The sequence below is a fragment of the Amborella trichopoda genome, chromosome 10, assembly GCF_054954075.1.
Source record: "Amborella trichopoda isolate Santa Cruz 75 chromosome 10, AtrichopodaSantaCruz75HAP2 v2.0, whole genome shotgun sequence".
In the NCBI taxonomy this organism is placed as follows: Eukaryota; Viridiplantae; Streptophyta; class Magnoliopsida; order Amborellales; family Amborellaceae; genus Amborella; species Amborella trichopoda.
The window spans coordinates 21,197,795-21,215,515 of record NC_142345.1 but is presented as its reverse complement, the minus strand read 5'-3'; positions in this window follow the sequence as shown (position 1 = coordinate 21,215,515).

Genomic DNA, 17,721 nt, shown 5'->3' with positions numbered 1-17,721 from the left:
CTACTATGTACTAGCATATACTAGTATATACTAGTACTAGTCTATACTAGTATTATAATATATCAGTATATACTAGTAAATATTAGTACTAGTATATACTAGTATATTAGTATATACTAGTATATTACTAGTATATGTACTAGTACTAGTACTAGTATATTCTAGTTTACTAGTATATACTAGTATATACAAGTATATACTAGTATATACAAGTATATACTAGTATATATACTAGTACTAGTATATATACTAGTATATATAGTAGTATATATACTTGTATTAGTATATATACTAGTACAGGTATATATACTAGTACTAGTATATATAATAGTATATACTAGATTATATACTAGTATATATACTGGTACATAGTACATATACTAGTATATACTTGTATCTATTCTAGAATATATACTAGTATATGCTAGTATATACTAGAATATACTAGTATATATTAGAATATACTAGTATATAGTAGTATAAATACTAGTATATACTAGTACTAGTACATATACTAGTATACTAGTATATACTAGAATATACATGTACATACTAGTATATACTAGTACTAGTATATATACTAGTATGTACAAGCAGTATATACTAGTACTAGTATATACTTGTATAAATACTAGTATGTACTAGTATATATTAGTATATATACACTAGTATATACTAGTATATTTTAGTATATACTAGTATATACTGGTATATATACTCGTATGTACTAGCAGTATGTACTAGTACTAGTATATACTAGTATATACTAGTATATACACTAGTATGTACTAGCATATACTAGTATATACTAGTACTAGTCTATACTAGTATTAGTATATACTAGTATATACTAGTATATTAGTATATACTAGTATATTACTAGTATATGTACTAGTACTAGTACTAGTATATTCTAGTATTCTAGTATATACTAGTATATACAAGTATATACTAGTATATATACTAGTACTAGTATATATACTAGTATATATAGTAGTATATATACTTGTATTAGTATATATACTAGTACAGGTATATATACTAGTACTAGTATATATACTAGTATATACTAGTTTATATACTAGTGTATATACTGGTACATAGTATATATATTAGTATATACTTGTATCTATTCTAGGATATATATTAGTATATGCTAGTATATACTAGAATATACTAGTATATACTAGATACTAGTATATACTAGTACTAGTACATATACTAGTATACTAATTTATACTAGAATATACAAGTATATACTAGTATATACTAGTACTAGTATATACTAGTATATACTAGTACTAGTATATATATAGTAGTATATACTAGTATACTAGTATATACTGGTATATATATACTAGTACTAGTATATACTAGTGTATACTAGTACTAGTATATACTAGTATAAACTAATATATACTAGTACTAGTGTATATACTAGTATACTAGTATATATAGTAGTATATACACTAGTATACTAGTATTTCTACTAGTTTATATACTAGTAGATATACTAGTATACTAGTATATATTCTAATATGTACTAGTATATATATACTAGTATATAGTATATACTACTATATATATATTAGTATATACTAGTATACTAGTATATACTACTATATATATACTAGTATATACTACTATAGATATACTAGTACTAGTATATACTAGTGAATACTAGTACTAGTATATACTAGTATATACTAATATATACTAGTACTAGTGTATATACTAGTATACTAGTATATATAGTAGTATATACACTAGTATACTAGTATTTCTACTAGTTTATATACTAGTAAATATACTAGTATACTAGTATATATTCTAATATGTACTAGTATATATATACTAGTATATAGTATATACTACTATATATATATTAGTATATACTAGTATAATAGTATATACTACTATATATATACTAGTATATACTAGTACTAGTATATACTAGTGTGTACTAGTACTAGTATATACTAGTGTATACTAGTACATATTATAATATATACTAGTACATATTTACTGGTTTACAGTGCTAGTATATATATTAATACTTGAATATATACTACTATATATACTAGTACGAGTATATATACTAGTACTAGACTATACTAGTATATTCACTAGAACTAGTATATACAAGTACATATACTAGTATATACTAGTATTAGTATATATACTAGTATATATACTAGTACTATAATATATACTAATACAAGTATATATACGCGTACTAGTATATATAGTAGTACTAGTATATACTAGTACTAGTCTGTACTAGTATATATACTAGTACTATAATATATATTAATACAAGTATATATACTAGTACTAGTATATATACTAGTACTAGTATATACTAGTACTATATATACAAGTATATATTAGTTTTAGTATATATACTAGTATATATACTAATATATACCAGTATATATAGTACTAGTATATACTAGTACTAATCTATACTAGTATATATACTAGTATTAGTATATACTAGTATATATACTAGTATATACCAATATATATACTAGTATATACTAGTATTAGTATATACTCGTACTAGTACTAGTATATATACTTGTATATATACTAGTATATACTAGTATATGTACTAGTTTTTACTAGTATATACACTAGAATATACTAGTATACACTAGTATATACTAGTATATATACTAGTGTATACTAGTATAAACAAGTATTTATACTAGTATATACTAGTATAGTAGTATAGACTATTATTTATATACTAGTATATACTAGTACTAGTATATACTAGTATATATACTAATATATACAAGTATTAGTATATACTATTATATACTAGAACTAGTACATATACTAGTATATGTACTAGTATATACTAGTATATATACTAATATATACTGGTATATATATACTAGTATACACTAATATATACTAGTTTATATACTAGTATATATATATACTAGTATATACTAGTATATATACTAGTATGTACTAGTATATACTTGTATATACTAGTACTAGTCTATACTAGTTTATATACTAGTACTAGTATATACTAAGATATATACCAGTATATACTCATATGTACTAGTATATATATTAGTTTATACTAGTATCGATATACTACAATATACAAGTATATATTAGTATATACTAGTACATACTGGTATATATACTAGTATGTACTAGCAGTATGTACTTGTACTAGTATATACTAGTATATATACTTGTATGTACTAGTCTATACTAGTATTTACTAGTACTAGTCTACACTAGTATATATACTAGTATTAGTATATACTAGTATATACTAGTAAATATTAGTACTAGTATATACTAGTATTAGTACTAGTTCATATACTAGTACTAGAACTAGTTCATATACTAGTATATATACTAGTATATACTAGTATATACTAGTATATACTAGTACTAGCATATACTAGAATATACTACAATATATACTAGTATATACTAGTACTAGTACTAGTATATAAACTAGTATACTAGTACTAGTATATACTAGTATATATACTTGTATATACTAGTACTAGTATATACTAGTATAAACTAGTACTAGTATACTAGTATATGTACTAGTATACTTGTATATTCTAGTATATACTAGTATATACTAGTATATATACGAGTATATACTAGTATATACTAGTATATATACTAGTATATGTACTAGTACTAGTATATGTTCTAGTACTAGTGTATATATTAGTATATATACTAGTATATACTAGTACTAGTAAATATACTAGTATATATACTAGTATATAGTTGTATATACTAGTATATTTACTGGAACTAGTATATACTAGTATATATACTAGTATATACTAGTACTAGTTTATATACTACATTATAAACTAGTATATACTAGTATACTAGTATATATTAGTTTATATACTAGTATATATACTAGTACTAGTATATACTAGTATATATACTAGTATATATACTTGTATATACTTTGACTAGTATATATACTAGTATATATACTAGTATATACTAGTATATATACTTGTACTAGTACATACTAGTATATATACTAGTATATATACTAGTACTAGTACATACTTGTATATATAGTACTAGTATATATACTAGTATGTACTAGTACTAGTATATATACTAGTATATATATAGTATATACTAGTATGTACTAGTATATATACTTGTACTAGTACATACTAGTATATACTAGTATATATACTTGTACTACTACTAGTATAAATACTAGTACTACTATATATACTACTACATACTAGTACTAGTATATACTAGTACTAGTATATATACTACTATATACTAGTACTAGTATATACTAGTACTAGCATATATACTAGTATATATACTAGTATATACGAGTACTAATATATACTGGTACTAGCATATATACTAGTATATACTGGTACTAGTATATAAATTGGTATATATACTGGTACATTGTATATATACTGGTACTAGTATATATACTATGTACCAGTATATATACCAGTATTTATACTAGTACCAGTATATACTAGTATATATGCTTGTACCAGTATATACTAGTATATATACCAGTATATATACCATTATTTATACTAGTACCAGTATATACTAGTATATATGCTTGTACCAGTATATACTAGAATATATATTAGTAGTAGTATATATACTAGTATATATACTAGTATATACTAGTACTAGCATATATACTAGTATATACTGGTACTAGTATATATACTAGTATATATACTGGTACATAGTATATATACTAGTATATATACTATATATACTAGTACTAGTATATATACTAGTATATATACTATGTACCAGTATATATACTAGTACCAGTATATACTAGTATATATACTAGTAGTATATTTACTAGTACTAGTATATAGTAATATATATACTATATACTAGTATATACTAGTACTAGTATATACTAGTATATATACTAGTATATACTAGTACTAGTATATACTAAAATATACTAGTATATCTTGATACTAGTACTAGTACATATACTAATAATATACTAGTGTTTATACTAGTATATACTAGTTCTAGTATATACTAGTATATACTAGTATATATACTAGTATTTAGACTAGTACTAGTCTTAGTATATATACTAGTATATATACTAGTATATACGAGTATAAACTAGTATGTACTAGTATACTACTATATACTACTACATATATACTAGCATAAACTAGTACTAGTATGTACTAGTATATACTAGTAAATACTAGTACTAGTACATACTAGTACTAGTATATATACCAGTATATATACTAGTATATACCAGTACTAGTATGTATACTAGTATATTAGTATATATACTAGTATACACTAGTATATATACTAGTACTAGTATATACTAGTATATATACTAGTACTAGTATATACTGGTATATATACCAGTATATACTAGTATATACTGGTATATATACCAGTATATACTAGTATATACTGGTATATATACCAGTATATACTCATATGTACTAGTATATATATTAGTTGATACTAGTATATATATAGTAGTATATTCTAGTATATACTGGAATATATACTAGTATGTAGTAGCAGTATATACTTGTAGTAGTATATACTAATATATATACTAGTATGTACTAGCATATACTAGTATATACTAGTACAAGTCTATACTAGTATATATACTAGTATTAGTATATACTAGTATATACTAATAAATACTAGTACTAGTATATACTTGTATATAATAGTATACTAGTGTATACTAGTACTGGTACTAGTTCATATATTATTATATATACTAGTTTATACTAGTATATACTAGTATATATACTTGTATATACTAGTATATACAAGAATATACTAGTATATACTAGTACTAGTATGTCTTAGTATACTAGTATATACAAGAATATACTAGTATATACTAATACTAGTATATCTTAGTATATATACTAGTATATACTAGTATTTACTTGTATATATACTAGTATAAGTACTAGTACTAGTACTAGTATATACAAGAATACTAGTATTTACTAGTATATACTCGTATATACTAGTACTAGTATATACTACTATATAGTAGTACTGGTATATCTTAGTACTGGTATATGCAAGTGCCAGTCTATACTAGTATATATACTAGTGTATATACTAGTATATATACTAGTATAGATTGGTACTTGTATATACTAGTACTATTATATATACTAGTATATATCGTTGTATATATACTTGTATTAGTATATATACTAGTACAAAGATATATACTAGTATATACTAGTATATATACTAGTATAAATACTAGTACTAGTACATACATTTGTACATATAATACTAGTACATACGTATATACTAGAAGTATATGTACATACTACTAGTATATGTACATACGAGTATGTACATATACTACTAGTACATACTAGTACTAGTATATACTAGTATATATACTAGTATATATACTACTAGTATATATGCTAGTACTAGTATATATTAGTACTAGTATATACTAGTATATATACTAGTATATATACTAGTACTAGTTTATATACTAGTACTAGTATATATTAGTACTAGTATATACTAGTATATATACTAGTACTAGTATATACATAATACTAGCATATATACTAGTATATACTGGTACTAGTATATATACTGGTACATATACTGGTATATATACTATGTACCAGTATATATACCAGTATATATACTAGTACTAGTATATATACCAGTATATATACTATGTACCAGTTTATATACCAGTATACATACTAGTACCAGTATATACACCGGTATATATGCTAGTACCAGTATATACTAGTATATATACTAGTAGTATATATACTAGTACTAGTATATAGTAGTATATATACTAGTACTAGTATTTATACTAGTACTAGTACATAGTACCAGTATATACTAGTATATATACTAGTAGTAGTATATATACTAGTATATATACTAGTACATACTAGTACTAGCATATATACTAGTATATACTGGTACTAGTATATATACTAGTATATGTACTAGTACATAGTATATATACTAGTATATATACTATATATACTAGTACTAGTCTATATACTAGTATATATACTATGTACCAGTATATATACTAGTACCAGTATATACTAGTATATATACTAGTAGTATATTTACTAGTACTTGTATATAGTAATATATATACTAGTACTAGTATTTATACTAGTACAAGTCTATACTAGTATATATACTAGTACTAGTATATACTAGTACTAGTCTATACTAGTAAATATACTAGTACTAGTCTATACTAATATATATACTAGTACTAGTATATACTAGTATATATACTTGTATATACTTGTACTAGTACATACTAGTATAGATACTAGTATATACTAGTACTAGTATATACTAGTACTAGTATATACTAATACTAGTATATACTAGTACTAGTATATACTAAAATGTACAGTATATCTTAGTACTAGTACTAGTGCATATACTATTAATATACTAGTATATACTAGTATATATACTAGTATATACTAATTCTAGTATATACTTGTTCCAGTATATACTAGTATATACTAGTATATATACTAGTATATAGACTAGTACTAGTACTAGTATATATACTAGTATATATACTAGTATATACGAGTATAAACTAGTATGTACTAGTATACTAGTATATACTACTACATATATACTAGCATAAAGTAGTACTAGTATGTACTAGTATAAATTAGTAAATACTAGTACTAGTACATACTAGTACTAGTATATATACTAGTATATATACTAGTATATCCCAGTACTATTATGTATACTAGTACACTAGTATATATACTAGTTTATATACTAGTATAAGAGTATATATACTAGTACTAGTATATATACTAGTATACTAGTATATATACTAGTATATGTGCTAATATGTACTAGTATATATATACTAGTTTATGCTAGTATATACTAGTACTTATATATACTAGTATATATACTAGTACTAGTATATACTAGTATATATACTAGTACTAGTATATATACTAGTACTATTATATATTAGTATATATACTAGTATGTACTAGCAGATACTATGATATACTAGTACTAGTCTATACTAGTATATATACTAGTACTAGTATATACTAGTACTAGTATATGTACTAGTATTTATTAGTCTTAGTATATATACTAAGACTAGTAAATACTAGTACATATACTAGTACTAGTATATACTAGTACTAGTATATACTAGTATATATACCAGTATATACTAGTATATACTAGTATATATACAAGTATATACTCGTATGTACTGGTATATATATTAGTTTATACTAGTATATATACACTAGTATATATTAGTATATATTATTATATACTAGTATATACTGGTATATATACTAGTATGTACTAGCAGTATATACTAGTACTAGTATATACTAATATATATACTAGTATGTACTAGCATATACTAGTATATACTAGTACTAGTCAGTACTAGTATATATATTAGTATTAGTATATACTAGTATATACTAATAAATACTAGTACTAGTATATACTTGTACTAGTATATAGTAGCATATACTAGTATACTAGTGTATACTAGTACTAGTACTAGTTCATATATTAGTGTATATACTAGTATATACTAGTATATATACTTGTATATACTAGTATATACAAGAATATATTAGTCTATACAAGAATATACTAGTATATACTAGTATATCTTAGTATATATAGTAGTATATACAAGAATATACTAGTATATACTAGTACTAGTATATCTTAGTATATATACTAGTATATACTAGTATTTACTTGTATATATACTAGTATAAGTACTAGTACTAGTACTAGTATATACTAGTATACTAGTATTTACTAGTATATACTCGTATATACTAGTACTAGTATGTACTAGTATATAGTAGTACTGGTATATCTTAGTACTGGTATGTACAAGTGCCAGTCTATACTAGTATATATACTAGTATATATACTAGTGTATATACTAGTATATATACTAGTATAGATTGGTACTTGTATATACTAGTACTAGTATATATACTAGTACTAGTATATATACTAGTATATATCGTAGTATATGTACTTGTATTAGTATATATACTAGTACAAAGATATATACTAGTATATATACTAGTATATATACTAGTACTAGTATATACTAGTATATAGCCTAGTATATACTAGTAGTAGTTTATATACTAGTATATACTAGTATTAGTATATACTAGTATATACTAGTATTAGTATATACCAGTGCATACACGTATATACTAGTATATACGTATGTACTAGTACTAGTATATATGTACTAGTACTAATATATACTAGTACTAATACTAGTATATACTAGTATATACTTGTACTAGTATATACTAGTATATACTAGTACATGTACTAGTATATACTAGTACTAGTGTAGTACATGTACTAGTATGTACTAGTATGTACTAGTACTAGTATATACTAGTACATACTAGTGCATGTACTAGTATATACTAGTGCGAGTATAAACGTATGTACTAATACTAGTATATACTAGTATTAGTAAATACTAGTACATACACATATATACTAGTATATACGTATGTACTAGTACTAGTATATACATACGTATGTACTAGTAGTAGTATGTACATACGTATGTACTAGTACTAGTGCATGTACTAGTATATACTAGTACTAGTATATGTACTAGTATGTACTAGTACTAGTATATACTAATACTAGTACATACTAGTACTAGTACATACGTATGTACATATACTACTAGTACATACGTATATACTAGTAGTATATGTACATACTACTAGTATATGTACATACTAGTATGTACATGTACTACTAGTACATACTAGTACATGTATTAGTGCATGTACTAGTATATACTAGTACTAGTATATGTACTAGTATGTACTAGTACTAGTACATACTAGTACTAGTACATACGTATGTACATATACTACTAGTACATACGTATATACTAGTAGTATATGTACATACTACTAGTATATGTACATGTACTACTAGTACATACTAGTACATGTATTAGTGCATATGTACATATTAGTACATGTACTGGTGTATATGAACATACTAGTACATGTACTAGTACATATGCACTAGTATGTACATATGCACTAGTACTTATGCATATAGTATGTACTAACGCATATGTACTAGTTCATAAGTAGATACTAGTGCATATGTACTAGTGCATATGTGCTAATACTAGTGCATATGTACTAGTATATGCACTAGTACTAGTACATACTAGTACTACTAGTATGTACTAGTACTACTAGTATGATCTAGTTCATACTAGTAGTATGTACTAGTATATGTACTAGTACATACTAGTACATATACTAGTACTAGTATATGCACTAGTACTAGTACATACTAGTACTAGTATGTACTAGTACATACTATTATGTACTAGTACATACTAGTATGTACTAGTACAACTGTTGCATACTAGTAGTACTAGTACATACTAGTACAACTACTACTATTAGTATATACTTGAAGTACTACTACTATTAGTACTAGTACATACTAGCACTACTTCTACTAATACTAGTGTTATGTACTATTACTATAATATAATATAAGTAATAGTATTAGTAGTCTTACTAGTACTAGTTCTAGTTCTAGTTCTAGCACTAGTATGTACTAGTAGTACTAGTACTTCAAGTACAAATAGTTCTAGTACTACTAGTTAGTGCTTATATGTACTAGTAGTATGAACTACTAATATGTACTACAAGTAGTACCTACTGGTAGTACATACTTGTAGTACATATTAGTAGTTCTAGCAGGACTAGTACTAGTAGTAGAAGTACTTGTAGTACTACTAGTAGTAGAAGTACTTGTAGTACTACTAGTAGTATGTATTATTAATAGTATTATGAGTCGTATGTACTATTAGTAGTAATACAACTAGTACATACTAGTATGTACTACTTTTAGTATGAACTATTAGTATGTACAGTAGTACTAGTACTACTGCTACTAATACATACTAGCACTATTAGAACATACTAGTACTAGTATGTACTCCTTGTAGTAATAGTGTTATTACTACAAGTATGTAGTGCTAGTATGTACTTCTAGTACTATCACTACTAGTATGTACTACTACTATATACTTCTAGTACTGCTAGTATGTTCTACTCGTATGACTAGTAGTAGTACTAGTAGTCTTAGTAATAGTACTAGTACTACAACTAGTAGTGCATACTAGTAGTACATACTAGTACTACCACTAATACAAGTAGTATAAACTAGTATTGCTTCTACTAGTAGTAGTACACACTAGTAGTATTAGTATATGTTCATACTAGTATGTACCACTACGAGTACTACTAGTAGTATGTACTACTAGTAGTATGTACTACTAGTAGTGGTATATAGTAGTACCGGTAGTATGTACTGCTAATACTAGCATGTACTCCTTGTAGTAATAGTACAATTACTACTAGTATGTAGTACTAGTATGTACTTCTAGTACTATCACTACTAGTATGTACTACTAGTACAACTAGTATTACTAGTAGTAGTACTTGTGGTCTTAGTATTAGTACTAGTACTTCTACTAGAAGTACATACTCGTAATACATATTAGTAGTACCACTAGTACTAGTACATACTAGTACTAGTATGTACTTCTAGTATTATCACTACTAGTATGTACTACAAGTACTAGTATACACTAGTACTAGTATATATACTAGTACTAGTATATAGTACTAGTATATACTAGTATATATACTAGTACTAGTATATACAAGTACTAGTCTATACTAGTATATATACTAGTACTAGTATATGTACTAGTACTAGTATATACTAGTATATTATATACTAGTATATATTAGTACTAGTACTAGTATATATATTAGTATATATACTAGTATATACTAGTATATACTAGTATACACTAGTACTAGTATATACTAGTATTTATTAGTATACCAGTATATACTAGTATATATATACTAGTATATATATACTAGTATATATTAGTATATATACTAGTATATATACTAATATATACTAGTATATATACCAGTATATATACTAGCATACTAGTATATATACTAGTACTAATATATACTAGTATATACTAATATATACTAGTACTAGTATATACTAGTATATATTAGTACATACTAGTATATACTAGTACTAGTACTAGTATATATACTAGTATTTATACTAGAATAAACTAGTATACATACAAGAATATATACTAGTATATAAACTAGTATATACTAGTGTATACTAGTATATACTAGTATACACTAGTATACTAGTATATATACTAGTATACTAATGTATACTAGTATATACTAGTATATAAATTAATACTAGTACTTTTATATACCAGTATACTAGTATATACTAGTATTAGTATATACTAGTATATTAGTATATACTAGTATATACTTAAATATACTACTATATATACTAGTACTAGTATATATAATAGTATATACTAGTATATATACTAGTATACTAGTATACTATTATATATACTAGTATACTAATATATACTAGTATACTAGTATATATACTTGTATAAATACTAATATATATACTAGTATATATATATACTAGTATACTAGTATTTATACTAGTATACTAGTTTATTAATATATATAAAAGTATACTAGTATACTAGTATATATTAGCATAAATACTAGTATATATACTAGTACTAGCATATATACTAGTATATATGCTAGTGTATACTAGTATATATATTAGTATATATATACTTGTATTCTAGTATATATACTAGTATACATACTATATATACTAGTACTAGTATATATACTAGTACTAATATATATACTAGTACTAGTATATATACTAGTATGTACTAGTATATACTAGTACTAGTATATATTAGTACATGTACTAGTATATACTAGCATATACTAGTACTAGTATATACTAGTACTAGTATAAACTAGTACTAGTATATGCTAGTATATACTAGTACTAGTATGTACTAGTATGAACTAGTATATTCCAGTATATACTAGTATATACTAGTATATACTAGTATATATACTTGTATATATACTATAATATACTGGTATATACTAGTACGTATACTAGTATATGAACCAGTACTAGTACTAGTATATACTAGTATATATTAATACTAGTATATATACTAGTATAGACTAGTACTAGTATAAACTAGTATATGCTAGTACATACAAGTATATATACTAGTATATACTAGTACTAGTATATACTGCTAGTACATACTAGTATATATACCAGTATATACTAGTATATACTAATATATACTAGTATATACGAGTATATATGTACTAGTATAAACTAATATATACACTAGTACATACGAGTACATACTGGTATATATACTAGTATATACTAGTATATATACTAGTATTAGTACTAGTATATATACTAGTATATACTAGTATATATACTTGTACTAGTTTATATACTCGTACTAGTATATACTAGTACTAGTGTACATATACTAGTATATATACTAGTATATACTAGTACTAATATATTTTTTAGTATATACTAGTACTAGTATATACTAGTATATATACTAGTATATACTAGTACTAGTATACTAGTATATATACTAGTATACTAGTATATTCTAGTATATATACTAGTACTAGTATATATTAGTATATATACTAGTACTAGTATATATACTAGTATACATACTAGTACTAGTATATATACTAGTACATAAACTAGTATATACTAGTATATACTAGTATATATACTAGTATGTACTAGTATATATACTTTTACTAGAATATACACTAATACAAGTACATATACTACTATATATACTAGTATATATACTAGTACTAGTATATATACTAGTACTAGTATATACTAGTATATATACTAATATATACACTACTATTAGTATATATACTAGTATATACTAGTACTGGTATATATACTAGTACGAATGTATACTAGTATATATATTAGTATATACTAGTACTAGTATAGATACTAGTATATAAACTAGTATGTACTAGTATATACTTGTATCTATAGTATATACTAGTATATATACTAGTATATACTAGTACTAGTATATATACTAGTATATATACTAGTATAGACTTGTTTATATACTAGTATATATACTAGTATATATACTAGTATAGACTTGTTTATATACTAGTACTAGTATATATACTAGTATATATACTAGTATATAAACTTATACAAGTATATAAACAACTATATATATTAGTATATATACTAGTACAAGTCTATACTAGTATATATACTAGTAAATATATACAAGTACTAGTACTAGTATATAGTAGTGTATATACTTGTAAAATATATACAAGTACTAGTACTAGTACTAGCATATATACTAGTATATAGTACTAGTATATACTATTAAATATACTAGTATATCTACTAGTACTAGTATATACTAGTATATATACTAGTACTAGTATATATTAGTATATATACTAGTACTAGTGTATATATTAGTATATATACTAGTATACATACAAGTAGTATATATACTAGTACTAGTATTTATACTAGTGCTAGTATATAGTAGTAGTATATATTCTAGTATATATATACAAGTACTAGTTCTAGTACTAGTATATATACTAGTGTATAGTACTAGTATGTACTAGTATATATACTAGTACTAGTATATACTAGTATATATACTAGTACTAGTATATATTAGTATATATACTAGTACATACTAATTTATACACTAGTACTAGTATATATACTAATATATACTAGTAACAATATATATACTAATACAATTATATATACTACTATATATACTAGTATATATACTAGTACTAGTATATATACTAGTCTTAGTATATACTAGTACCAGTCTAGACTAGTTTATATATTAGTCTTAGTATATACGAGTACTAAGATATACCAGTACTAGTATATACTAGTACTAGTATATACGAGTATATACTAGTAAATAGAAGTATACTAGTATATACTAGTACTAGAACTAATACATATACTAGTATATATACTAGTTCATACTAGTATATACTAGTATATAAAAGTATATATACTAGTATATACTAGCATATATACAAGTATATGAACTAGTACTTGTACTAGCACATACTAGTATACACTAATACTGGTATATATACTAGTATAGACTAGTACTAGTATATACTAGTATATGCTAGTACGTACTAGTATATATACTAGTATATACTAGTACTACTATATACTTCTAGGACATACTCGTATATATACCAGTATATACTAGTACATATGAGTATATACTGGTATATATACTAGTATATAGCAGTATATGTACTAATATATACTAGTATATATACTAGTACTAGTTTATATATTCGTACTAGTATATACTAATATATATACTAGTCGAGTACATACTAGCACTAGTATATACTAGTATATACTAGTACTAGTATATATACTAGTATAGACTAGTACTAGTATATACTAGTACTAGTATATACTAGTATATACTAGTATATATATACAAGTACTAGTATATATTAGTATATATACTAGTATATACTAGTGTATACACGAGTATATATACTAGTATATTAGTATATATACTAGTACTAGTATGTATACTACTAAACTAGTATATATACTAGTAAATATACTAGTGTAGTAGTATACATACTAGTACTAGTATGTACTAGTATATATACTAGTATATACTAGTACTAGTATATACTAGTATATACTAGTACTAGTACTAGTATATACTAGTATATACAAGTATATACTACAATATATACTAGTATATATGCTAGTACTAGTAGTAGTATATATACTAGTATATGTTAGTATATACTAGTACTAGTATATACTATTATTTACTAGTATATATTAGTATATATACTAGTATATACTATTATATTATTAGTATATGTACTAGTACTAGTACTAAGATATAATAGTATATCTTAGTATATACTAGTATATATACTAGTATATACTAGTACTAGTATATACCAGTACCAGTATATACCAGTATTAGTATATACCAGTATATACTAGTATATACTAGTACTAGTACTAGTATATACTAGTACTTGTACTAGTGCTAGTATATACTGGTATATACTCGTACTAGTAGTAGTACATATACTAATATATACTCGTACTAACACTAGTACATATACTTGTATATATACTAGTATATACAATTATGCACTAGTATAATAGTATATACTACTTTATTTATACTAGTACATACTAGTACTAGTATAAACTAGTATATACTAGTATTAGTATATACTAAGATATATACTAGTATATGTACTAGTATATATACTAGTACTAGTATATGTACTAGTATATATACTAGTACTAGTATATATACTAGTATATATACTAGTACTAGTATATATACTAGTACTAGTACATACTAGTATTTATACAAGTATATACTAGTATATATACTAGTATAGTTCTAGTATAGTACTAGTATATAATAGTATATACTAGTACTAGTATATATACTAGTATATATACTAGTATATATACTAGTATATATATATAGTACTAGTATAGTACTAGTATATTACTAGTATATAATAGTATATACTAGTACTAGTATATATACTAGTATATATACCAGTATATATACTAATGTATGCTAGTATATATATACGAGTATATACTAGTACTAGTATATATACTGGTATATATACAAGTATATATACTAGTACATACTAGTACTAGTATATACTAGTACTAGTTTATATACAAGTAAATATACTAGTATATACTAGTACTAGTTTATACTAGTATATACTAGTTCATACTAGTAAATACTAGTACTAGTATATACTAGTACATACTAGTACTAGTTTATACTAGTATATATTCTAGTATATACGAGTATATACTAATATATACTAGTATATATATTAGTATGTACTAGCAGTATATACTAGTACTAGTCTATACTAATATATATACTAGTACTAGTATATATACTAGTATATACTAGTACGAGCATATAAACTAGTACTAGTATATATACTAGTGTATACTAGTATACATACTAGTATATATACTAGTACTAGTATATACTACTATATATACCAGTATATACTTGTATGTACTAGTATATATTAGTATATACTAGTATATACTGGTATATATACTGGTATGTACTAGCAGTATATACTAATACTAGTATATACGAGTATATATACTAGTATGTACTAGCATATACTAGTATATACTAGTACTAGTCTATACTAGTATATATACTAGTATTAGTATATGCTAGTACTAGTATATATACTAGTATATATACTAATATATACGAGTATATACTAGTATATACTAGTACTAGTATACTAGTATATACACTAGTATATATACTAGTATTCTAGTATATTCTAGTATATACTAAAATGTACTAGTATATATACTAGTATATACTAGTATATATACTAGTATATGTACTAGTACTAGTACTAGTATATACTAGTATACTTTTATTTACTAGTATATACTTGTATATACTAGTAGTAGTATATACTAGTATATACTAGTACTAGTATATACTAGTATATACTAGTACTAGTATATACTAGTACTGGTATATCGTAGTACTAGTATATACTAGTATATATACTAGTACTAGTATAT